The sequence below is a fragment of the Notolabrus celidotus genome, chromosome 20 (assembly GCF_009762535.1).
Source record: "Notolabrus celidotus isolate fNotCel1 chromosome 20, fNotCel1.pri, whole genome shotgun sequence".
Classification (NCBI taxonomy): Eukaryota; Metazoa; Chordata; class Actinopteri; order Labriformes; family Labridae; genus Notolabrus; species Notolabrus celidotus.
The window spans coordinates 20,266,034-20,292,091 of record NC_048291.1 but is presented as its reverse complement, the minus strand read 5'-3'; the positions used below and the strand labels follow the sequence as shown (position 1 = coordinate 20,292,091).

At 40.1% G+C, this 26,058-nt stretch overlaps 1 long non-coding RNA gene across 4 annotated transcripts; it reads right to left on the bottom strand.

The window, feature by feature from the left end:
- Positions 1–10,542: 10,542 nt before the first annotated feature.
- LOC117832769 lies at positions 10,543–23,968 on the bottom strand. 4 transcript variants are annotated; one of them, XR_004635250.1, is made up of 5 exons: positions 23,931–23,968; positions 23,621–23,822; positions 21,051–21,202; positions 12,399–12,509; positions 10,543–10,899 (listed from the first exon to the last, which is right to left on the bottom strand). It is a non-coding gene; the product is annotated as an uncharacterized LOC117832769 (long non-coding RNA). The 4 variants fall into 4 exon arrangements; XR_004635251.1 differs by lacking the exons at positions 23,621–23,822; positions 23,931–23,968 and adding an exon at positions 22,912–23,033; XR_004635252.1 differs by lacking the exons at positions 23,621–23,822; positions 23,931–23,968 and adding an exon at positions 22,872–22,895.
- Positions 23,969–26,058: the final 2,090 nt, after the last annotated feature.

Below are 26,058 nucleotides of genomic sequence, written 5' to 3'. Positions count from 1 at the left end.
TTGCCATCTGTATGTGAATGTTACATTAGATCTGGAGGGCAGTTAGCATTGCCATCAGTGTATGAATGTTTGTATGACTGGGTGAATGTGACAATATAGTGTAGAGGCACATTGAGTGGTCTGAAGACTAGAAAAGTGCTGTGTAAGCACAGCCCATTTATCATTAACTGTTTTTCAGCAAAGTGTCAAGCAGCCAATCAATAACTATCCTACTTCTCTTTCACACTTTGACATTAGACTGCAGGCCAACAGGGAAAACAACAGGCTACCAATTTTAGGACGACACGCTCTACCTCCATGACACAGCTGTCTTCAGGACAATTACAGATGGAAAAATGTAAAGAAGAAGAAGAAAAGATAAGTCTTTCTTGTGTGTTATAAATATAAGGTTTGATATCATCAGCCACCTTTTGCCACCATAGACTAGTGGCCATACTAGACAACAAAAGGCTGTGCTGCAACACCTCTCTTTGTAAGAAATGTAGCAGGGCTTAGCTTTCTTGTGTTTTTCAAGAGGACAAATATACAATCCCCTTTTATTAGTAACTTATTTTAGACCAGGTGTTGAAGTTGAAAGCGACAGAACAAGCTGGTAAGAGGTCCAAAAGGGAAAGATTGGTTTGTCAGCTGTTTTAAAGGTCAGATATGAACCGCCTACCTCAATGAAAACACAGCAGGGCAAGAAATTGCATTTGTGACAGTAAATGTTCACACATCAGCCTTTAGTTTCTTTTTAAAAGTATTTTCCTTCTATTTCTGCCCAACTGTAAGACCAAGATATTAGAGGAAGGTTCAGAGAATTATGTTTCTGTTCTATCTCAGTGTGAACAGAACAGATGGGAATGGAAACACTTTGGAAGACAAACAACATAAAAATGACAGATTTTTCTTGAGAAAGGGCTTTTTATTCCCTTAATCCTCTTTCAATAAAATCCAATGAAAACATATCTAAAAAAAAACACTCAGTTGATGAACAACCTCTAAGCCACTGACCTCCGGGACATGCGGACTCTCTGTGTGCTGCATCACTGTATGCTGTGATTAAAGTTCACATTGTGATATCTGCATGACGCGGACTCCCAAATCTTAATCTCTCGTAATCTTAATCTCTTGATGCAGTAAGGTTGATGTAGCTCAGATTATCTGATGGTGGAGTGTGAGTGTGTAAGACCTGTGCCTGTGGATTCAGCTACATGTGATAGACTGTTTGAACAGGCAAAACTGAGACAAAATTAGAAGACATGAACACAGAATTGAGCAACAGAAATATATTTTTTCTACTATTTGATATACCTTCAAAGCTCCATTTTCAAAATAATACTTGAAGCATCCCGTTAATTTCTCAAAGCTCTTCTTTATGGCTTACATTTTCACAAAAGAACTAAAAAGAATTGTAAAAAACTTGAATTTGTTGAAAGGAACTGGTTTGAAGTGCTCATGTAATAACAATTGCTGGCCACATGGTGGTGCCATTATGTCACTGTTTATTTCATTCTTACACTACCACACAACTTTTTCATTTCAGGAGTGATATGTTGCACATATGTTTGTGAAAATGTGTATCTTTTTTCTATGTTATAATGGTCTCTTTGTGTTTGCTGATGCAGCTGCAACACAGAGAAGAAATAATTTTTCTACAGAGGAAAGCTAATGGTCTGGTCTGGTCTGGTATAGGCTTGGACTGGCAGGGGAACTGACACACTGGCATTGCAGCTGTGAGTCTGTATTATTTGTCGTCTTCATTGTTATTGTGGTGTTTGACTTTCTCTATTTCTGCATCTCACAGTCCATCTAGTCTAGGCAGACAACTGTTAGCTATGATTCTGGTTCTGCTCGAGGTTTCTGCCGGTTAAAAGTCAGTATTCTCTTGCTACTGTCACCAAATGTTGCCAAGTGTTTTCTCTTGGTGGGCCTTTATTTGGCCTCTGTAAATATTAGAGTACGGTCTAGACCTGCTCTTTTTCTATAGTGCCTTGAAATAACATTTGTTATGATATTATGGGTGAATAAAGATTGGTTTATTGAGTGATTGATTCACAATAGAATGTTGTCATTTCATAATCTCTGCAGATGGTGTCCATCATTAAAAGAAGGCTATGGTGAAAATGATCACAAAATTTTTAATCTCTAATCTTTTTTCCCACTGCACCTTCCCTAAATCCTGACCCCTTGCAAAGAGACATAGTTGGGTTTTTTTTCTATCTCTTTACTTTTGCAAGTCAGGCAGAAAACATCTCAAAGCAGCTGCACTGTTTTTGTTTGACCAATCAGCTACAACAACCCAAGAAATCTCCACCCGAAAAAATTCCTTGGGGCACAAAGGTTAAACTGTCAACTCAACCAATCTTAGGTTGCATATTTGTCGTTGAACTTTCAACTTTTAAGTCCCATCCTCCTACGCTGGAACAGTGACCTCTGACCTTACCTTCACCTCGATTGAAACTGAAATAGAAGGGAGACAACTGCCGGTGGATTTTGGTGTAAAGGTGTGTTTGTTAATTAATTTTCCCTAAAGTCTGAAACAAGATTACGATATCTAGCTGTTATGACACAGCAGCAGGTTCATTTTAAATGGAATGTGATAGAACATCCTCCACCAATCATTACCAAAATTCAACTGTACAAAAATAAATCTGCTGTTCAGAAAGTAAATCCTCTGCTCAACATAAAAAAAACATCCTTGATGACATTTTAAGATGACACTGCCTTCACAGAGTAGGGATGTGGCCCAGAGGGGCTGGCCTGGGGTAGCATGAGCCACCTGGTGTTCTTCCAAAATCCTTAATTAGAACTGGCTACATGCCTAGTCAAGATGGGACTTAACGGTGGGTTAAAATCAATTATTTGAGATGTACTGCAATAATAGACTGTACGTCATAAGTGTTCACTGACTGTGAAGCCAAAAGATTTAGAGCCCCCCCTACTGACTGGTCTCCTTCGTGTTAACTGTTTGACTGTTGATCAAACGATAAAATGAAAAACCTTAATAATTATTTTACAAAGATTGAGTGACATTGAATTATTGTCAGAGTCTCATTGGCGATTGAATTCTACAGGAAGATGAAGTGATCCAAGGGTGTCTCCCCTGAACAGAAGCAAAACCTATCCCCCTGTTGAGTTCAGACACTAGTGGTGGAGGTGTTTGACTATGATGACATCATCAATCAATCAATCAATCAATCCATCAATCAATCTTTATTTGTATAGCGCCAAATCACAACAAACATTATCTCAAGACGCTTTTACAAACATAGGAGGTCTAGACTAATCTATGTCAAATTATGAACAGAGACCCAACTTCAAGACAGGGTAAGACTCAGTCTGACCCCACCATAATCATCATGAGCATTGCACATCGCAGTATTTAGCTAGTTACAGTGACATCTCAATCAATCAATCAATTAAATCTATGTTATATTATCAATAAAGACCCAACATCAAGACAGGATAAGATCCAGACACATCTTACAGCAGGACTCAGTCTGATCTCATCTTAAACCACCATGAGCAGAGCACTTTGCAGTATTTAACAAGTTACAGTGGCAGCCAAGGACAAACTTCCTTTAACAGGCAGAAACCTTGGGCAGAACCAGACTCATGTTAGACAGCCATCTGCCTCGACCGAGTAGGGGTTGGAAAGAGGGATAGTGGAGATGAAGAGAGAGAGATGATAGTGGTCAGATGGATAGTAGTAGTTGTAGCAGCTGGAGTCTGGAACGACCACAGCAGCAGGCCGTCTACGGCAGCGACTCAGAGGAACCTACAAGACAAGGGAGCTCAGGGACTCCAGAAAGGTTGATGATTAGTAACTTTAATGGTAAGTGATAAGCTGAAAGGGCAGAGAGGGGATCCTAGCGTGTCAGTCTGAGGCTGATGAGGTAAAGGAGCTGATCAAAACTGCAAAGACTGGGTGTCGATGGAGAGACTGCTGAAGATGATGTCAACGGGTGATGAAGCTACGAAATCTGGGTGGTGATCGGGAGGTGAAGCAGCACAATCAAATGAATGAACAGAAGGAAGAGAGAACCACATTTAAAATGGACAGCAGCAAAATGATAGGCTAACAATGAGGGTGTGATGCAGCGCTATTGGATAGATATGACCACGTGATGAGAACAGCTGATGACTACAGGAAACATGAGTGAGCATGCATGGAGGAGTGAGCAGAGTAAGTTAAGTGAAATGAACAATGAAATAGCATGCAGAATACAATCTTCCTGACTGAACTTTGTCATTGTAGTTAGTTCTTCCCATGTGGATTTATGTTGAAGTATTTATTTTTCTGTGAAGTTTAGTCTTAAGTTGTTATCTGATTTTAACAAGATGATTGATTGACAGCTTTGTTGACAAATGCGAGGAAAAAAATAACATGAACCTTTTGTTTTTTGGCTTCACACCTCACAATGGATGGAAATTAAGGCACATTATCCAGTCTGCTTACAGTCAATGGTTGCAACAAGCTGCTAGTATTTTCTCTGCATACAAATTTTAAATATTTTCTTTTGTTGGTTCTTTGAATAAAAAAAAAAAAAGTAATCAATCCAACAAATTTGTAGGCAGAGTCAGATCATCAAACAATGCGAACAAACTCCTGCACTCTAATTTTTAAGTGCTTTAAAATTGCTACTTTGGCCGTACAACTTCTTGTTTAGTCCCACTTAAAGAACTAAGTGCATAAGACTGATATGTCGCCACCCTGTTGTCTTATGTCTTAAAGTGTTTTTGTGGAGAAGTAACACACACCAAGGGGTTTGTGAGGTGCTGAGTGATGCATACTCTGGTTCCCTATGTTGTTTTCTTTCATTGGATGATGTTTCAGCCCTCTGGCCTTCTTCAAGATCATTACACACTGAGCTAAAGGCACAGGTCTTATGTAGGTCACACTCTAACTAACACAGGTGAGGGTGATCAGGTAATCAACCTCCAACAACATGCTGGAATCGTCAACAAAACAAGGCTGCAATCAATTAACCGGAATACAAAGTATGATACAGCCAATCAAATTGTCCTTCAAGTGAGACGAAAAAATCAACATAAAGATTATATTTCACAAACTTTGAATGAAATGTCTTTTAAATGATGTCCTTCTTTGCATATTTCCACCTTACTGCATTCCTAAAATGGAAATATTTTACTTATTACCCAGCTACAGACTGGAGTCATGAGCGTAATCACTCTAAATATTGATTAAAAGATAATTGTATTGATATAAAAATGATGTACAGGTAAAAACAAATGGTCCCTCTGATTCAATGGTTAGTACTGCAACCATGGCTTTGGATTCTCATTCTCCTCCTTGCGGCACGAACAAACACCAAACATTTCCATTAACGGTTAAGTAAAAATATTAGCATGCTGACTAGCTTGTGCCTTCAAGGATAATTCAACGTGTAAATACTGGAGAAACTGTGATATGGTGGGTGACAATACCCATTTTTTTTGGGACCGCGGAAAAATACGGACTTTTCGGAAAACTGTCAAAGATGAGATGGAGAAAATCCTAAAACAGACATCCCCCTGGAACCTTTATTGTTCCCACTGGAAATATAGCCCGGACACTTGTTCACCATGAATCAGTGTTTTATTCTACACACATTTTTTTGATGTCTGCTAAAAAAAACAATCACTATTAACTGGATGAAGCCTAATCCCTCCTCAGTTGACCAATGGTTACAAAAAGTCAAATATGTATACACGATGGAACATATGACTCTGTATAAATGTGTATATTTAAATGAGGATGATTGTAAGTGGCAATGTATGGCTTATGTGTGCATGTTCCACCCTGTGTGAGACTGCTTTGCTAACGTCATTCTGTGTCCAATCTCAAGGTGAAGCTGTTCTCTTTTGTATTTGTGAATTGCTTATTATTTTGAAACAGTGGCAATAAAGTTAAAAAAAAAAGGTGCATATTAGCATGCTAACATAATAATTATTTAACTGAACATTTCCATTGACGGTGACATTGGACAAAGTGAACTATAAATGTTGACTTTTGTCCTCATTCAGCTCTCCTGCTCGAATCTTTGCAGACTGCACACCTTTGAAAATAAATGTGCCATAGGTCAAAACTTTTAACACTGTTGCTATCAACCAGCTTTGCTGCAGTTGTCTGGATTGCAGGGCATGATCCTATATTAATACTGTATTCCCACGTTCCTTTGCTTACCAATTTAGCATGCTAACGGAAACTAACGTATTGGGTTGCTGTTTTATGCAGAATTAATCCTCTGCTGTCAAGGTATTGTCATGGGGTTTTGACCAATCAGAAACAAGTATTTAAGAAAGCAGTGTGATGAGTAAGAAAGCCGGGCAATAAAGGAATTTAACATCAGTGTGATACCTTAATGTAAGTATTAAATAATGTGGTGGTGGAAAAGGGTAACACCAAGCAGCAACCTCCTATCTTAAAATGTGAAACCAATGCAGAAGTGTTTAAAACCCAAGTCCATGGAGCTTGAGGCTGGCTGCAGAAGCACAGGAAACCACATACATGAGTGGTGAGATAGATAATAGCAGTTGTTGCAACTGGAGTCTGGCACGTCCTTAGCAGCAGGCCTACGAGACAAGGGAGCTCAGGGACTCCCAGAAAGGTCTATGGTTAGTAACTTAAACGGGATAGGAAGACTTAAAGTAAATGACAGGCAGACAGAGAGGAGAGAGAAAAACATGATCACAGTGTGTCAGTCCCCTCAGCAGTCTAAGCCTATAGCAGCATAATTAAGCGCTGGTCCAAGCCTGAGCCAACCATAACAATAAGCTTTATCAAAAAGGAAAGTTTTAAGCCTAATCTTAAAAGTAGAGTGGGTGACTGCCTGCCAGACCCTGACTGGTCGATGATTCCAAAAGAGAGGGGCCTAATAACTGAAGGCTTGACCTCCCATACTACTGCATGCTGGGAGCGTAGTGTTCTAATAGGGCACTGTGAGCGTTAATGTGATATACTACTTTTTGAAAATAACAATTGGTGGGAAGTTTATTCATGTTGCGTACACTGCAGCTAACACACACTGCTGTACCTCTGCTAACCCCTTACCCTTTGCCCTTCAGGCTCCTGTCTGCAGAGTCAGGCAGAAATACAGTATCTCCTCCCCCCCTCGCTGGAATCTCCTTCAAGCATTTCTCATCACACCCCCTGAAGGGCCCGAACTTGAGATATCAGATTTCTGTGGCAGAGAAGTGCAGTTTGCTACTGTGTTCCTGCATGTACCTGTCACATGTGCTTCCATGTACAGTGGTGTGTGTGTGAGTGTAAATTAATGATTAGTGACGGTGTTTCTTTTGTGCAACAGGGGTCCTTGTAAAGATAAGGCATAACACAACAGTCTGGCTTTAATTGCTGCATGTCAAAGGGTCCTCACAAGTATTATATGAACATGCCCCTTGAAGTCTGTGTGAAGTTGCCAAATGCTTTGTTCACTTTTACATGTTAAAACCAGTGGAAAAATCCTGGAAACATCGCTCAGCCCATTCACACAGATCATAAACGCAGTGTTCATACATTTATTTCACACATACACACAATTACATAACATGTACACACCTGGACTGGTATACACAACACTGGTCACAGTTTGTGCAGTGAAGGTCATTACAACTGTATGATATGACAGTAGTGACACAGCCCTATTACACAATGAGTAATGTAGTTTGGCCTCCCTCTTGTGTTCAATACTGGTTATATCTGAAAAATCAGACATGGTAGAATAATAATTTAGATAACATACAGATATGTATTTAAATTGGACACATTGATCCATTTTTGAGGTATCATTGACATCTGGGATACACTTTTTTTCAACTTTTTCTTTGGTGTCCAAAAACTTACACAGCATAAATTACTTTTTTTATGAGTTACAAACATTCATTTGAACTCATTACTACTCCCTATGCTTGATTTGGCTGGCCTGCATCGTCTACCCGTAGACTAAATCACTGGCATGTCCTTATTTATAAGACTGTTCTGACCTTGCCCACCTCTTATTTGTGTAATTTTATTCATTCAAAAAATGCTAGAAGCTACAGTCTCCACTCGGTGACCCAGTCACAAAACTTTTTGTCTCTCTGTCCCCTAAGTGCATCTTGAAATGGAAAAAAAACATCACACTAGCTTGGACGAAGTTTGTTTGTTTAGCATGTCCAATAAGGCCCCCTCTGATGAGTGGCCTCAAAACAACGCTTTAGGAACAGATTGGTGAAGTCACGGATACTACGTCCTTTTTCTTAGAAAGTCTATTGCGAAAAAAAGTTTTAGGTACACTGCTCCTGCAGCCTGGAATCTGCAGCAGGAAGATTTGGGTCTGAGTGAGCTGGTTGCTTTAAATGTTTTTAAAATCAGGTTGAAAGCTTTGGAGGAAGATGCTTCAGCTAGTAGATGCTTTGACTGATGACTTTCTGTTATTTGATCCAGGATATGTTGACATGTTTTTAGGTTATGTGTTGTATTTCTGTAACTCCGTTGGAACGTGCAGCTGCAGATCTTGGCCAGCACACTCTTGTAAGAGAGATTATTAATCTCAATGAGGTTTTACTTGTTAAATACATTTTGGATGAAATTAAGTACTCTAAAAGTACTCTAAAGCTGCTTTGAGAAACGTTTGGTTTTTGCAGTACCTCTTAATATTCTGCCAATTGTTTCCCGTTCTTTTGACAGTCAAACACATCACACTCTGTGAATCATCCATGTCTGAAACAAAGCCCCCAGCAATGGTTGCATCAATGATAACCATATCAATAGATTCAATCTTGTTGCTAATGATCTTGTTGGTCAAAAAGAGACATCTGTATTAATATCAGCCTGTTTCATAACCAGCTTAAAACTCCTTACTGTAGCTTTAAAATTATGCAAATAAAAGACATTACCTCTCATTCTGTTATAAGACAAAGAGAGCTAATGATAATTCACTGGCCTAAACATGGATTAATTATTACTGGATCAAAATTGTATTAATCCACTATTTATCCCATTTCTAAGTCACTTCTGTTGTAAAGCAAATAATTAGATATTTCTTAGAAATGTATAACTCAGATTGTTCAAGGAAAGGTTATTAAGGAGAGTCAAGCTGAATAAAGAAACATCTTTAAATCAATTGTGTCCACAACTTGGTACATGAGGGCCCTTGTGAAAAAGTAGATGAAAAGGCCAGATCTATACTTCCAACAACAAACCTCTGACTGAAGACTGACAGAAGGCTCATCAGGGTATTTGTGGATGGGATGCCAAAAGCAGATCCACCCTCTGGGGCTCTATCAGGACAGCTACAGACAGCTGACAGTATTGATGTCTGCCTGTGAGTGTATGTCCGTGTATGTGTGTAGCCAGAGTAATGTTGTCTCTCACATGGTGTCTTTCAGTGTTGTCTCTGTCAGTGCACAATGTAGAATCTCCATTTTCAAATTCACAACTGGCTTATATTTACATTGTGCATTATCTATGTTTGAGAACTTTTGGATGTGAAATATAATGGTTCTCTAAATACTACTGTTCTCATATACAAAGGTTAGCATCAACATTTATATTCTTTGTGTTGGCATAAATGATCCTTTCATGAAACCTTATTTATAGACAGAATATGATAACGCTTGGAAGCCAAAACATTAAGTAGAGTGAGAGGAAAGTCCTGAATCATGCTTACAATAGTTCAACTTCAATACTGTATCATAGTAAAATCCCTAGCCTTCACATCTGCACCGTCCTAGCAGCTACTGATTCAGTTGGCTAACAAAGTTAGCTCACTGATACCACTGGAGTTTAAGTTAAGCAAAGAAAAAAATGTTACAGAAAGGCAAACAATCACAAAATTTTAAGAAGAACCCAATACAGATAGACTTCTGTACAAGGTTGTCCTAATTTGTATTAGCTAGCTAGCAGACTTGTTAGCATTAGCTCTTAGCAGCCTTAGGATCTATTTTTAAGAATTTTTTTAGTGTGTCTAAGCACTTTTTCATGATCTGATTTTTAATGCGATGATGTTTTATTTTAATGTATTTTGTCTTGATGTTCTTTGAAATTGAATTTGTATTGCTGTAATACTTTTTTTTAGCTTGTTAGGTAGTTAGCTCAATAGACTTGTGCATTGTCTATTTAGCAGTCAGTCATCAGACTGTTAGCTGTGTAGCTTCTTGGTACCCTTCATCCAGGACAGAAAAAAGTCAAGTTGTGGTTTGAAATAGTAAAAGTGAAAGTTTGGTTCAAGAGTAAGGTTAAAATGAATTGATTAGGGGTGCTGGTGGCCTAGCGGTCTAATGCCCACATACATAGGCTTTAGTCCTCGTCGCAGAGGTCGCCGGTTAACAGAGAAGTTAAGTGTACATAGGCTACACCCTCACAGATGATATGTATACATCAGTCTCTTTGAAATTCATACAAGAACAGAAGAAAGACTAAATTGTTTTTGTTTTATCTCTAAGACGATAGTTCATACACTCAGACTGGTTCCAATAAGGCAGAACTATGACTATGCTAAGGGTTCATCCATCCATATTCAGTGAAAGTTAACACACTCATTAGATCAGTGAAAGAAAAGAAGCCATAAATCACAGTTTGTTTTTATACCAATTATTGGATACTTTTATTTCCATTTATAAGTATTCATCTCAAGTCGACAATTGACAATACAGCCCACCAGCTCTCTGGAATTGTCTACATGACGATGGGCTGCATGTCAGCCATAGAGGGAGAGGGGGAATGGTGGTAAGACTGAGGGACACCAGATAAGCCTAAAGCAGGGGGGGGACAGAGGGAGGAAACTGTGGATACTGCCGCCAGATCCCAAATTCAGCCCGAATCAACACGTTTGCCACACCATGATCGTCTTCATCATTGTTTCGTCATCATTCAGTCCAGTGCCTTTGTGCAGAAGGGAATGCTGGGAACTTGGAGGACTCAGTGCAGTGGACCTGAAAGACAAAAGAGAGGTGAGACATAGGAAGACAATAACACATGAACCCATCTATTCCAGGATTCAACATTTCCTCTGTATAGATATATTTAAATTTATAAAAAATGTTGTAGACCAATCAGGACATTCCAAGGAACAGTGTTTTGCTCAGGGACATTTCCACACATCTGGTATCACAGATTATCATTTGTCTGATGTGTATCCTCATTAGTTTGCCCTGGGTTACCGTTTATTTTACGATAAGCTAGCAAAGTTGAAACTTAAATGAGGCAACATATCCGAGTTGTTCTGTTGCCTCTTCTAACCAAACTGTGTCCATTTGGTCTTGTTGAACTGTCACAGTTTGGTTAGGTTTAGGAGAAGACCATGGATGAGGCTTAAATCACAGGCTACAGTGTATTTTGGTTTCACAGGGGTGAAGAAATAACAGCCTCTTCTTGAGCCTTGATGTAACTTGCTAAAGCATGCACTGCTAATCACTGCAAGACCATGCTAATCTAGGTGAAACTAATAATTGGTCTTTATGTATTAAATTTGGGTGTATCTCAATTTGAGTCAGTCATGAGATGGTTTCACGCTGGGGGTATTGGGGAATGTTCCATCATTAACTTTTGAATCCCGTTTGTTTAGCGAAAGCTTGCCAGCTTCTGCTATAACCTGCTGCCAGTCTAATCACAATTCATAAATAAACCTACACTACATAAAACATGCTACAATCAGTTCAGTCTTGTTTATCTTATCCAGATAGGTTACAGATCACATGCAAATCCAAGGCGTAGACAGTAGCCCTCATCAATTTGTGAGTCTGCAACAGCACCATAACCTAACTCCACTGTCATTTACATTTTTACTTTTATATTGATCCTCCAACAGCATAATTTTGGTGATCCAGTGAGCGATTTCTCAGCGTGGGTTGCAGAAGCGAAGGTGAAGCAGGAGCTTCATGTGCTGTGCAGCCTTGCCTGCAGCACTGGGTCACAGTGATCCTGTCTCGCCTCAGTAATGCCCGTTACTAGCTGGTTCACTGGGTCCAACCATCACACTTCCATTCACATTGAAGGTGGGACATTAAGGGGGCGTTTATAACAGGCCTTGAACTGGGGGTATGAAAATGACATGTGTCTCAGTCCATGGTGGTTGTCCAAAATCACAACCTCAGAACTTCAATTTTACACGGTGATCCTGATATTTATCCTTTTCCACAAGTTTACATAAAATGTTCAAGTTAGTTAACAAATTAGCATTAGGCAGTTTTTTCAAAGCATTTTAATGGTTGGTAAATTTCTTAAATAGGGACACAAAACCTGCCTTGCGATCATTTTTGTTTACCAATTTCCATTACTTCCACTCCACAACAACTGAGGTGACTGGATTGAAATAAATCATCAGGGCCGTCTCTAACCTGCCGGATAATCCCGAGACTCTTCTGTGAACAGCTTTTATTAGACCTCAATTCTATGAATCCGAAAATTAATCTGCAAATTATGTAACACTCACATTTGAGGTTGGAGGGCAGCTCCTCATGACGTCCCCTCAGCTGCACTCTTCACACAGGCAGCGAAGGCCTCCATCAGGTCTTTGCAGCCCTCTGCTCCCTTCTCTGCCACGCTGCAGAAAAAAAAGGAATACAGTTAGATGACAGTGGAGTTAACAGAGGCGACAGTACCTCAGCGGTTTAGTTGGTGCTTGTGTTTCAATGTCACCTTGTCACACAGATGGCATGTGAGACAGATGCAGACAGAGAGCTTTTGTCAGTAACAGTGGACTAAACTAAGTCCTTGCTCAATTTATGCTGTTGACTAAACGGAAGCTTGTTTTGTGTGCCAATAGACTGTTAAAAAGGTAGGAAATGATAAAAGAAAGGGTAACATTAGTGAAGTCTCATTACTGCCTCTGGTAGAAGATGGTAAAGAATAATGAAGTGTGGAAAGACAAAAATAAAATGTCTTCCCCCTTTCAATTTTATGTTAAGACATGCAAGGTGACAAGTGTTGTCAGGGTGCTCACAGTTCTCCCTCAGTGCAAAATTGACTTTTCCCACACACACTTGTATGTATATTAAGCATTTTTTTTACCTTTCTTTATAATTGAAAAGACAGTCAGAGACAAAAATAAAAGGAAAGAGTGAATGAAAGTAAAAAAAAAAAAAATGAGAGAGACAGAGAGAGAATGCCAGCTTACAGATTATCCCAGACTCCCATGCAGGAGCAAACAGCAGCGGACATTGCCACAGCACATTAGGGTGATGGCGCGACAGAAAGAGAGGGAGGGGGAGTTTGAGATACAGAAAGCCATGTGGATGAACCCATCTGTTTGATAGGACACCGGAGAGAGAGAGAAAGAGGGAAGGGAGGGTGGGTGGTTGCGTGATAGTGTAGAGATGACAAGACACGGAGGGAGGTGGGTAAGCCTGCAGGAGGAGGGGCTTCATGATACATGAATGTAAACCCATCCTTTGGCTGCGCCGGTCAGCGAGTGACGTCTGAGCATCTCTCTTTTCCTCCTCCAATCCAATTGAAGAGCAGGGTAACAATCCTCATCTCTCAATCCTTCCATCCCTTCTCAATTAACTTTAAAGCAGCTTATGTGGGCTAACAATGCTACTTATCCAGTGTATCAAAGCACAAATTTAAAGGATGAGGATGGTGATAGCTTTGGCTGGTCGTTTGAGCAGGATGAGGAATGCAAAAAGAGCTAAAATTTCCTATTGCTGCTATTTCAGATTTAAAATGAAAACTTAAAATGTGCAGATTTACAGATAAATCCCTGTACCACTGTCTGAAACACTTAGATTTGAAAATTGATGCTGCAGTGAAATAAGCTTATTCTTCAGAGCTGCACCTCCAACATTTGAAGAAAGACTAAGGTATAAAACTAAATTTTCGTGTGAAAATGTCACAGTTCAACCTCTGAAGCATTTTCAGCCTGGCAAAGTCATCGTGTGCTACTAAAATGATTAAATGATGAATGAACAGCTGATTGAACTGTGAAGTCTATGGAAAAAGAAGACCTTTAAGCTACACAAACAGCTAACAGTTTCATTTTCAGCCACGTGTGATACTTCAAACACACTACATTCTTGAAATCCACAAAAAAGGGAAACCAACGACATCACATTAGACATCCATTATCATTTTTTTATTCTCCCTCTGCTACACAAGACAATCTCTGCTGCTTCCTCTGTGTATTATGGCTTGCTGCCTGTTAGTGATGTAACACACAGCTGGCTGCTGCAGATTATCACTCAGCGTTTTATTCTGCCTAGAGGGATGCCATGAAGAGGGAGGGTGTGTGTGTGCGCAGGGAACCATTGAGTTTGTGTCACTGCAAGCATTTATTTCTGGTGGCGGGTGTGTGTGTGTGTGTGTGTGTGTGTGTGTGTGTGTGTGTGTGTGTGTGTGTGTGTGTGTGTGTGTGTGTGTGTGTGTGTATGTGTGCTTGAACATAATCAATGAGCGCTTATGTTTGACGCACTGCACTGATGACCCAACATCAGCAGCACAAAGTCTAACCCCGAGGGTGTGTGGTCAGATAATCCCACCACAGCACCATCAGTCCCCTACAACACTTCTGTATCACTCGATCTCAATCCAGAAAAGAGCTCAGTTGACCGTGCCAGACAGAGATGTCATAAAGTACACAAAGTCAGTAATTTATTCTAAATTTTAAATCACTAACCATCATTAATCACCCTGGATATTCTTTTCATCCAATTCTGTCCCATCTCTCTAAAGTCCTTGATTCAACAGACGGCTCAGTTCCTTCCTCTGAAGAAATCCTCTATTTAAGTCCACACCAGTCTGGTTTTAGAGCTAAACATAGAACTGATCTGCTTTTACTTATTTTAATGATATTGTATCGTACAAGGACAGAAAGAAATGTGCTGCCCTCAAAAAATTGATCCTACAAGGTTCCAACAGATTATGTTGTTACCCAGCTGTGGTAAATACTTGATTCTAAATCATCAAAACCCCATATTGATAAAGAGCAATAGCAAAAGCAACACCAGGGAAAACCTGATAACACGCATGATATCAAATCAACCTATGGAAAGGAGACTGGCACATTTCACCGCTGCTTACTGTCACGGTCGGGGTAAATACATTTGTTGCTGTATCACGCCGACAGTCAGTAGGAGAGGATTTGAGAGCAACTTCAGGAGCTATTGGGTCCCGACCATCTGTGGTAGGAAAAAGTAAAGCAAGATCCTGACCAGCAATCAAGGCAACAGCACAGCTGGTGAGGGTCAGTGATAACCGCAACAATGCTAATAGTTGTGACAGCTGCCTCAACTGCAGATCTTGAAGAAGGAGAGCTGAATGAGGACAGAAATGTCAACATAAATATCCCTGCAGAAGTCCTGCTCACCTTGTCTGACATTGCTTTTGGTGGAAAAAAATCAACCTAAGAATCTGTTGACGTTGCATTAAAAGGGACTGTTTTCTTTACCTGGATACATACATTATTTCTTAAATTAACTTGTTTGTGCCTTTAGTTAGTAGGCAGGTACAGTGAGATAATTTATAGTGAATGGGAGGTGATTAGTTTCAGAACTATCCATCTTGCAGATAGCACTGTGTAATACTGGATGGAAATGACTGCTAAGAACTCAACTGTGCTCAGTGTGGTGTTCCTCATAGTTCAGTATGAAGTCCTGTCTTGTTCAAGTTCCATTTTTTATTACATCCCATTGACAAACCGTAAAAAGCACTTGTGCCAGTTATACACTTTTTTTTGCTTTGCTGACTGCATTGTTAACTAGTCTTTATATATAGTTTATATTTAATTTAAAGCCCTCATAGGCAACTTTCCATGATTAATCGCTTTTTTATGATCGACTATTAAGTGAAGCCGTTATGGACAGTGCTCGGTTTCATTTCTTGTTATTGGATTTTCAGAGGATTGAAAATAAAAGGGATTTAAATAAAAGGTTGAGTTCAATAGTTTCAAATAATAGCAGATGGATATACAATGACACATTTATTTAGAGTGCACGAAGGAGGATTACAGAAAGCAGAGCCTTTTCAGTCAGGAGGAGGGAGAGCAGCCAATGACATCACCACCATCTCATCCGTCACGCAATCTCCCGAGAGAAAGCATCACTCTGAGCTAGGTCACCTTAAGGGGTCAAAGCCAGGTCGTCATGTTGACCAGTGACAATACTTTAAGGCTTGAGAACTTTGGGCATCGTCAGACTCTCTTCCCTCTTTACATTATACGAAACAAAAGCTGATACTCAGATGGAATGATGGTGGAAGGAGGAGTAGCATCCTCGTCCTGCTCTGGCCACAATCAGGAAATGAACTCTTGAATTATTTACATGCTGTAGACTGGTCTGGCAGTAGTCTGTCTGCTGGGACGAACATGCATATTAAATCGATGAGCAGGTGCTGCAGCACAAGATGATGGAGCGGCCAAAGTAGTGGAGAGATCATGTGATTCAAGTAAGTGTACAGTGTCATCATCGTTTACAAAGAAGCACAACAGAATCAATACAGCATCCCTGAACGCCCCAGGACAGGGTTCCCTAAGTTTTTGTGACCTATTATTAAAAATGCAACATCTACGTCGCTCTCTACATCACCAGTTGCTATGACCTTACTGGAAGTGCTAATAATCAATAATTAATTTATTCTTCACAATAGGAGACCGAAGAGGCTGCTAACTGCAAAGCTAGAAGAGCTTTGTGGTCAACATGCTCGTGTTCACAGAGCCTGCCATCAGGGAGCTAGCTATTTACACTGCTAGTGGCTGCTAACTTTAACATTACAATCAACTAACTTAGTTAACATTAAGATACTCCAGTAACTTTAATGTTTCCCCCTAATCTTAAATTACACCACTATGACAAGCAGGACCCTTAGCCTAATGCCCTGGACCTGATAACTTGAGTTTCCTGGTGGTAAACACCAACACATCCTTGTACTAAGAGCCTGACACTGGATAGCTAACAGTATCGCTAGCTGCATGGCTTACTGAAATCTGAGTGGCACGTATCTGTATTCTCTGCATCATATGTTCTGTAAAAATACAGGTTTCAAATTGGGATCACATTCTTATCCAGATATATTTATGATATCCCCAACCCCCATACCATTTTATCAGTTGGATTCCATTTGTTTCATGCTGTAAACCGAAATATAGAGACGTATAAAGAAAAAAAGAAAAATATAAAGATTTTGGGAAAAACTCCAAGATCCCCTAATAAAAGGTAAGTGACTCCTCGGGGTCTTTCAGTGATCACAGGATATTATTTCTAGGGCAAGAATGACTGCTTAGTTCTGTGACTCAAATATGAAGGCTGTATATGAGAATTATTTTCCAAATACAGGAAGGCCCTTACTTAAAGGAAAGGGTTGTTCTAACTGCAGAAGGTGCAGAAGTTATGTTAAAGAAATGTTTACATAAATTGACTGACCAGGGTCCATTATAGCAGTGTGGAGGAGTGGGAGGAAGAGAGAAGGTTGGACACAACTACAGCTCAGCACTCAGATTACCAACTTTTGCCTAGTAACCGAATTCCATCAGGAAAACCAGCACGGTTTCCACTGGCATGCTGTCTGCGCATGCAACTTTAGGCAATCAGTAACAGAGACTAAGTGTATATATGCGTGCGTGTGTGCGTGCATGCGTGTGCGTGCGTGCGTGTGCGTGCGTGCATGTGTGTGCGTGTGTGTGTGTGTGGTGAGGGCAAAGGAAAAGGGAAGGGTCTGTGTACTCATGTCAAACTCTTGTGAAAGAGCTTCAAAGTACACAGGCTTACCATTAACCAACATGTCAGCTATAGGAGTTTGCAGAATATTGCCATTGGTAAATGTCAGTGAAGACATGACAACTTAAGCCTTAAAGAGGTGTGTGTGTTTAATTGCTTGTGTTAATTAACCTTGCTCGGCTGATGATTTACAACAAACATACTGCAAAAAACGTCATCGTTTGAGCCTTTAATACTATTCAAAAATTGGTGAAGCTAATGTCAAATTCCACGTGATGGAATATGTGTCTCTCAAAAAACTAAATTTTTCACATCTTAAAACAAAAAGACAGGTCTGTGCAAGGGAAGAGAAAATTAAGTCACTCCATCAAACACTTAAAAAACAACAAACATTCTTTAATATTCGTAGGGCCTGATTTCACTTGTGTATAAAAAGACGGTTTATCTTCATTTCAGTTTAATTTGTGACGCAGTTTTACCAAACTGAAGAGAATAATACATTTAGTAAAGATATATTTTTAGAGTGTAATTATGTGTTAAAGCATGGCTCCATGAATTAGAAAGTGTGGTATTAAATGTGAATACAACTTTTAAATAGTTTAATGAAATACATTTCAGTAAAATGTGTTTATATGTTGTATGTAAAATTTGAGTTCCTAAAAATGGTATGCTATACTTTATTGTCCCAGACATGCAGATAGCCTGTTGCTAATACTTCACCTCTGTTTGACTTTGCTGACATGACCTTGGCAAACTTGTGAATTCTGCTGCTTTTGTAAAGAAAAGTGAAATTAGAATGAGCTCTCTCATTTAATCCTGTGAAAAGCCTTTCTAGGATCTATACATCAGAGAACATGACCTAGTCAGAGTAAAAAGAGGTTTATCATGACAACATATGGGCCTATATCCAACATGGCCGCCTCCATGAGTCTCCAGCTTGAATGTGAATGTGTAGCTCTTTCACATTCAGCTGGCCTGTTTAAAAAGAAGTGTCAGGTGGAGCCGTAACGTGATCTACGTCAGGGAACATGTCATGGTATCCTGCACATACAGTCTGAGTCGTACACACGTCTATAAATACATAGGGGTTATGGTATTCATTACACAGAGTCAGCCATGTTGCATCTTCGTGGGTCAGTTGGATTCAAATGAAAGGCTCAGACAGGCGAAAACACGCAGCAGCATTCAGCACATAAGTGGCCACATGCAGAGACCAGAGGGGAGCGGAGGATTTGAAATCACAATACTTTCTCTCAAGAATACCTGATAATAGAGCATCTATTTTTATTAGTAGCTGGATTTAAATATTCCCAGATGGTTCAATTTAATGGTGCCACTAATTCCACTTTCAGTCTCTAAGAATATCAAACTGTTAAACTGACCTGTTGCCAGGAGATTTCAAATACTCATACAGTTCAAAGCCTGAAGTGGTGTTCAATAACAGCACATGAAATTCAATACCAGTAATGTATAGGCAAAGGATTCTACATAACATGGTGAGCTTACAAAGGTTGAGTGAGGAGGTGGTTCTCAGTAGCAAAGCTCACAAATTACACAACTTAGTCTCTCATGAAGGAGTGAGGGATGTGAGACATGTCCTTAAGTGACGTCACTTGAATCAGTTCTGGGTTGGAGATGACTACAGGCTTTGATGGGAAAAATCTTGCAAGCTTAAACGGGAGAAAAGTGCAGAATACCAAACAAAATGTAACCGACATTACATGCTAGGAGCTCCAGGCTACATTAACCCTTACTAGCATAGCCCTCGAAAAGTCTATAATCTGTGCATCAGTAATTATTATATGAACATACAGTCCATAGATCTTTAAATACCTGAAGAAGTGCAATGCTACAATAGTCCAATGTCATCTTCGGAGGAGAGTTTTGGTTACCTAGCTTAAATGTCATACTAGCAGGCTAACATTGTCATTTCCTCATCAAAGTGGCTCTTAAAATCTGGAATATACTTTTCTTTTTTACACCATGTCCTCGTCTAAGTTGATATGATATGTTAATAAGACTTATTATCAAAGACAGATTGCACTGGGCTCTCTCTGGCCAAGGTTTCAACCTTGGCCAGAGTTCCCAGAGAATAATTGCTTTGTAATTTAACAAGGTGTAGTTAACTGTCCCTCATTGTACCTGAACATACAATGACAGGTCCCATTAGTTAATACAACAATTACAAAGAACTCTATTGATGTCAAACTAGCTACCAATCCTGCAAACTTTATCCTCAAGTGTCTTCAGTGAGTTTATGAAGAAGTGAAAAGGGCGACAAAGTTGGCACGTGCAACTTTACACATGATTAGCCAACCAGTCAGGCCTTTCCCTGCATGTCGTCTCTTCTCCACCTCAACCTGGAATCTTATCTGAAGGCTTCACACATTTACTGCCACCTTATCAAGGTCCAACAGTCTGGCTGGAGAAGCCTTTACCATGAAAATGCTTTTATTTTGCAAAAACATTAAGCACAAAAAGGCAGAATTACATATCCAATTACACCTTTAGTTTAAGAAATGTGAGCTGCATGTGATGATTGATTTATTGAGTTTAAAGCCTCAGCTTAGCCTCCATCTTCTAAAAAAGATCCTCTTAGTTAGAATGGACTGGTCCAAAAAAAAAAAAAAGGGGTGTGGAGGGTTAATGTGAGAGGACATGTGCACCAAAGTAAATTTAGCTGCCCCTACACAGACCAAAAGTCTGTAATGAGCAAACGCACGAAACCCCCTAAAATGACTCTTTGCTGCTGTCCCTGACCAACGATACAGCAGGAGGCAGAAGGAGGCAGTGAGGGTTTTTTGGGATGCGCTAACGCAAGGTATTCTGGGGAAGGGGAGTGACGTAAGCAGATTCCGAGCCTCCATCCATGCGTATGGATGAGCATCAAACATCACCCCGCTGTCGCATTTAATTAATCCCAAAATCACTGTCCCCAATGCAGGGTACACAGAGTTTCCCCTAACCTTTGCACTCCGCACAGCTAGAGTGTCGGATTCAGCTACATGTCAAAAAATAGATTTAAATATTTCTTAGTGGATTTTATCGCTAACGACACCCCCCTCCGAAAAAGGCTCCATTTTAGCATGGCGCATTTTAGGATGCTGCTTATTCCATCACCGTCACACTCATGCAATGTTAGATCAGATTTGGATTTTGAGAAGTGTTTACTTTCGGACAGGTTAATGGATAACATTAGAAAGCCTTGCAGTGACTCAAACAGTTAGGTTATTTTTTTCGCTCACGACTTCTCTGTCAGCTGTTTGAGATCTCAGTAAATAATTAATTCCTGAAGGCAACTCTTGGAGTCATAGGAGAACTTTTGGAACAGCCAATGACTGCAGGAGTTCTGGTGATGAAGACCTGTTCTACACTTACTAATTAACACTTTTTTTGTCTCCTGCACGCCTCCTTGCAACATTCAAACAGTCACCTACCATTTGTCCAGGTCAGCCTTGATGCTGGCACATGCAGCGGGGACGGGGGCCTCGGCGGGGGCGGCGGCGGTCTCTGAGTCCGACATGTCTGTGGTGCTGCTGTGGGTAGTTTAGAGGGTGCGTGTCCTGTCCTGTTCCTGTCCTCCGAACGCCTTTGGATCCCAGAGACACCAAAAGACAGAGACACAGAAAGAGAGAGAGAGAGAGAGAGAGAGAGAAAGTGGGAGATGGTGGAGTTGAGTTGGTTAAAGGGGAGGGCTCACAGGAGGCGGTGGGAGGAGATAAACATGTGAGGGGACAGCACACGTGTGTACATAGCGGTCATGGGTGGGGGTGGAGGGGGCAAAAGGTTGAGGGGGCAGCAACCTAAACTGAAGTACAAAGGGGGGACAATTGGCAAACAAGGACAAGGAGAAGAAGGGAGTTCAGGGTCCTTATCAATGGAAGGGCATTTGGTTTGATACCTTCAGTTCTACCTGAACACTTACAGGAGTTTACTGCTCAGGCATGAACAAACTTTAACACCTAAACCGACTTGGGCTCCCCTTGAATTTAAAGGCGTGTAGAATCTAAGGACTTCTTAAATTACACACATTTTAAAACTCTTCTAAAATGTGATGGAGTCAAGGATCTGTGTTGAAAAAAAATTGACGACCAGTCCTTCAGTATTATGTCATCTGTCCATTCAGTTGTGCCACCTAGTGGCAGCCTGATGCAACAAGTCCCAGCATCTTGCTGCCTCTGCAGTCTCATCACTGCACATGGCAGCCATGTTGCAAAGGTCAGCCAATGTAAGGAAACATAAAACATGTTAACAAGGCCATACTAAGTGCAGAGACATTTTCCCTTCATGTTAGTCTTTTATAACTGGTCATAAATGCAGTTATTTCTAATATTGCATATTACATGAGGGCTCCACATTGCATGAAGTTCTCCATAAGAAGGAGCAGAGGCCATGCTGAGCCATATGTCCTTGTACTGTGGGTGTATCAAGTGTTTCCAAGGTCACATTCAAACTTTTTCAACATAAAAAAAATCCTGGAAAAAGTTTATTCTGATGCTAAAAAACCCATCTATACACAACTTTTTAAATAATCTGCAGATTATTCCCCTGATTAATTGTTAAAAATGACAGTAACAAACACACACAAAAATAATAACTTACCCTTTAAATTTTACTTTTGTTGTAATAAAAGTATTGTTGTTTGGGCAGTTAGACTTTCAAATCACCCAATGTTTGAGTTCTAGTTTGGGCTAAGACCAAAGCTTAACAGCAGGAAATTCATTTCTTGGTTAGGACTTTCTAACATGATGACGAAATCCAGATCTTTACAGACTTCTTTCTGGGCCCAGTAAGCTGGAAGCCATTAGTCAAACAATAAACTGGATGGCTCATTCTTCCAAACACTACAGCATAGGTAAGATTGAGTGGATGAATGTTGGCAGAAGTTTTAACAGCTCTGAAAGAAAAAGTTTGAACTTTCCAGCTGCTTTGTGATTCACGTGAACAGTCCCCTAGACAGGTTTAAGACCTAGTTGTGATCAAAGATTATCCCCCAATATCACTGCAACATCTCCGCCTGTTGTGTAACGTTACATCAATGCAGCCCGCTCATCACACGTTATGCAACAAGCTGCTCAAGCAGTCTCACCACGCCACTCCTGCTTTGCATACAAAGAAGAGCAGCTTTATCTTCCCCAAAACGCACAAACTCGGCAACTACCGCTCAAGTCAGCACCCTGAGTATAAAAACGTGATGAAAAGCTACTTTGTCAAATTTAATTATCCCTATTTTAAATATAATTGTGCAATAACTTTACCTGTATAGTTAAAAAAAAAAAAGCTCTCATATTGTCTCACCTGAACCTCCAGTGACCGAAGCGTTTAAAACCTCTACACACCTGCTGAAGCTCCATTTAATTACAAGACCACTACGGATTATGGGATACATAGTCCAGCGCCTTAACAGCAGACTGCTTTCGGAGAAACCGCTGAGTAACCGAGGAAAAGCGGGTCGAGAAGTTTTTTAACAAACATTTAAACGATGTAGGCTCAAAGAACACCCACACACCTAACTTCCACTGTTTCCTAAATTGGTACGCATTCATATTTCATAAAGAAAAAAGAAGTGTGCAATAGCTTAATTACATTAGCATCAAATGTCTGGCAATTAGCACAACTCCCTGCGTGGAAAAATCCCTTCATGCAGTAATAATGCTCTCTCATGCATACATTCTTTAGGCACAATTGATGACTGAATTGTGCCAAAAAAGAAAGTAAAAAGTGACTTTATATTAATATGTCATAAATACAAATGTACACTAAACTATTCATTGAAATTACAAGGTCTCTATATCATCCAATATCTTTTAAAAACTCTTTTGGAGCAACAGATTAGCTCTTCAGAAAAGCTACTATGCGACCATTGGAAGACCAGTACACACATCCTTGCCTGCCCATGTGCTCAGACCAGAGGGAACACCATGTTCTTTAAGAAATATGAGGGTGTACTTGTGTACAATACCACCATTTGAGACTAAATTCATAAAACAATGCCATTAATACCTACCTATCTGCAGACAGGGGGTCCTGGTCCTGAGTTAGACAGCTGGAAAGTGTCTTAAGTGTGTGCAGGAATCAGCAGAAAATGCCAAAGGGGGGGCTCTGGTGGATGTGATCTCACTGAAAGGGGGTGTGTTAGCTCTGCTTTACAAGCACAGTGTGCATGTGTGTGCATGTGTGTGCTCATGGTATGTGCACACTGCCAGGGGCTGAAAGACAAAGAGGGGGAGGGGAGAAGGAAAGAGAGAAAAAAAAGATAGAAGACATTTAGGTGCAATGGGGGAGCCAGTTTGAAATTCCATCAGTGTTCAACAGACCTATAGGGAAGTAAGGGGACCAAAGGGGAAGGGGTGTGTGCATGTGGGTAGCATGTATGTGCGAGTGTCTGTGGTGCACTGCAGCAAGGTTGACTCAGCCCATTGAACAAAAAAAAGCCATTAAATATGGCTCCTGTGGCTCTGTTGATTCCTGCCTTCATTTCCCAGATTATCTGTCTATATTTGAAGGTTTCCAGTGAGATCCTCAGGCTTCAAGTTGGCTTGGAACAATCAACACTATTAAACATGCTCAAACACCTAAGACACACAAACACACCTTCCTTTTTGCTTAACAAGACAAAAGCAGCAACACAACCTGTTTTCAGACAACAAGAGGACACTGGCTTGCAGCAAACATGGAGCATTATCATTTGTGTGCATGTGTGTATGTGTGACATTGCCACACTTTGAGGTGATACCTTGCAGGTGAAATGAGAGGAGCCTTCAAAGTCAGCCTGTAGGTCGTACATGTAAGGCTTGCTGCGCATGTGCATGTTTGCACGTATGCTGTGTGTCATGTGTGGATGTGTAGATTGAATGAAAGGGGCTGGGGGACTGTGAAGGGAGGCTGGCAAGATGACACAGGAAGAGAAATGTGTAGTACAAAGGTTCCCTCTTGGCTGCTAACCAGGAAGAGCTGCAGGCGGGGGGCCTCATCAGTTTAGTCCACATAGAGAGAATGCGTAGACTGTGTGTGTGTGTGTGTGTGTGCGTGTGTGTGTGTGTGTGTGTGTGTGTGTGTGTGTGTGTGTGTGTGTGTGTGTGTGTGTGTTGTCCTTGAAAGGAGAACTGATACATGGCTTTACTCTAAATGATAACAATGATGAGATTTCCTTAAAAGGCGGTAAAATTATAAATTGAAACTGATGCCAAGTGTAGGACCCTCTCTAACAACTCATAAAATACACTTGACATTGTTTCCAACAGCCTAGTGAGACAGATAGCCTACATCAATATGTTTGTCAGGATTCTCCCTAATTTTATGAAAATTGCTATTTCAGAAGATCTCATCAATGAATTGGATTGTCATCTATTATTTCCGCTCAAAACCAAACTGTTGCTTTACACAGTTTGTTCCCTAGAGGTTAAACTGGAAGTTTGAGCTCCCTGAGGGTGAAACAACTCAAAAAATAAGTAATGCAACTATATGAGACAGACTGCACATGTGTTGGTCTGTGGATGACTAGAATACATAGAAGCTATATGCCCTTCTGTATTCATTAAACAAAAAGCGAACATATATTTCCCATTGCAATGGGTATGGTTAGTATTTAATTCTGCATTGTGGCAGATCTAAATGAAACCATTTGAATTGTTTCAATATGAGGGGTTGAAAAAATGTTGCTAATTTTTTTGACACCACACATGAGCATCGTTGTCAACCAGAAAGTTACAACTTGGAAATAATCCCAATGACACAAATTACATTACAGAAAAAAAAACTCATTGATCACATTCACAATGCAGCCATTTCCTCTTGTCAGGTTTGAGTCCAAATTAATTTAAAATGTTGCTCTTCTGTGTTTTCTTTGTTGAAAGTTGCTCAAATAATTATTAACTTTGTTAATTCACTACCTTTATAGGCTGGTTATCAACTAATATAGTGTTACAGTGTACCACAGAAAGGCCATTCATTGATTGGTAACTGTGCAACTGTTCAACTCAATGCTAACTGTGAAGCAAAGTAAGGGTGGAAATGCTATCTGTGCTATAGTCAGTGGTAGCTAATGCGCTGCGAAATAAACCTGTGAAATCGACCAATGTATCTTCACATACTTTCACTATCTGTTGTGTTTTCATTAGCTGATCAGTGATGAGGTAATTAAAAGATACAACTATTTCATATTCTTCATTAAACTTCCACAACAGAAACACAACAGTGTTTTAGCCTCCCACCCTGAGCCAAGAGCCACCACAGGGCTATGGTGAATACAGGTGCTTCTCAAGTTACTGCACAGAGAGCAAATTACTAGCTGTTACTGTGCTAAAGAGGAGTTTTTAAAAATTAACAGGACTCCCTCTCTTTTCTTCATTCAAATATATGTTCTTCTTATTTACTGTGATTGTAGTTGTATGACTTATATGTAGTTAAAGAAGTAGTTATAAATATAAAGTAGCTGAATAATCA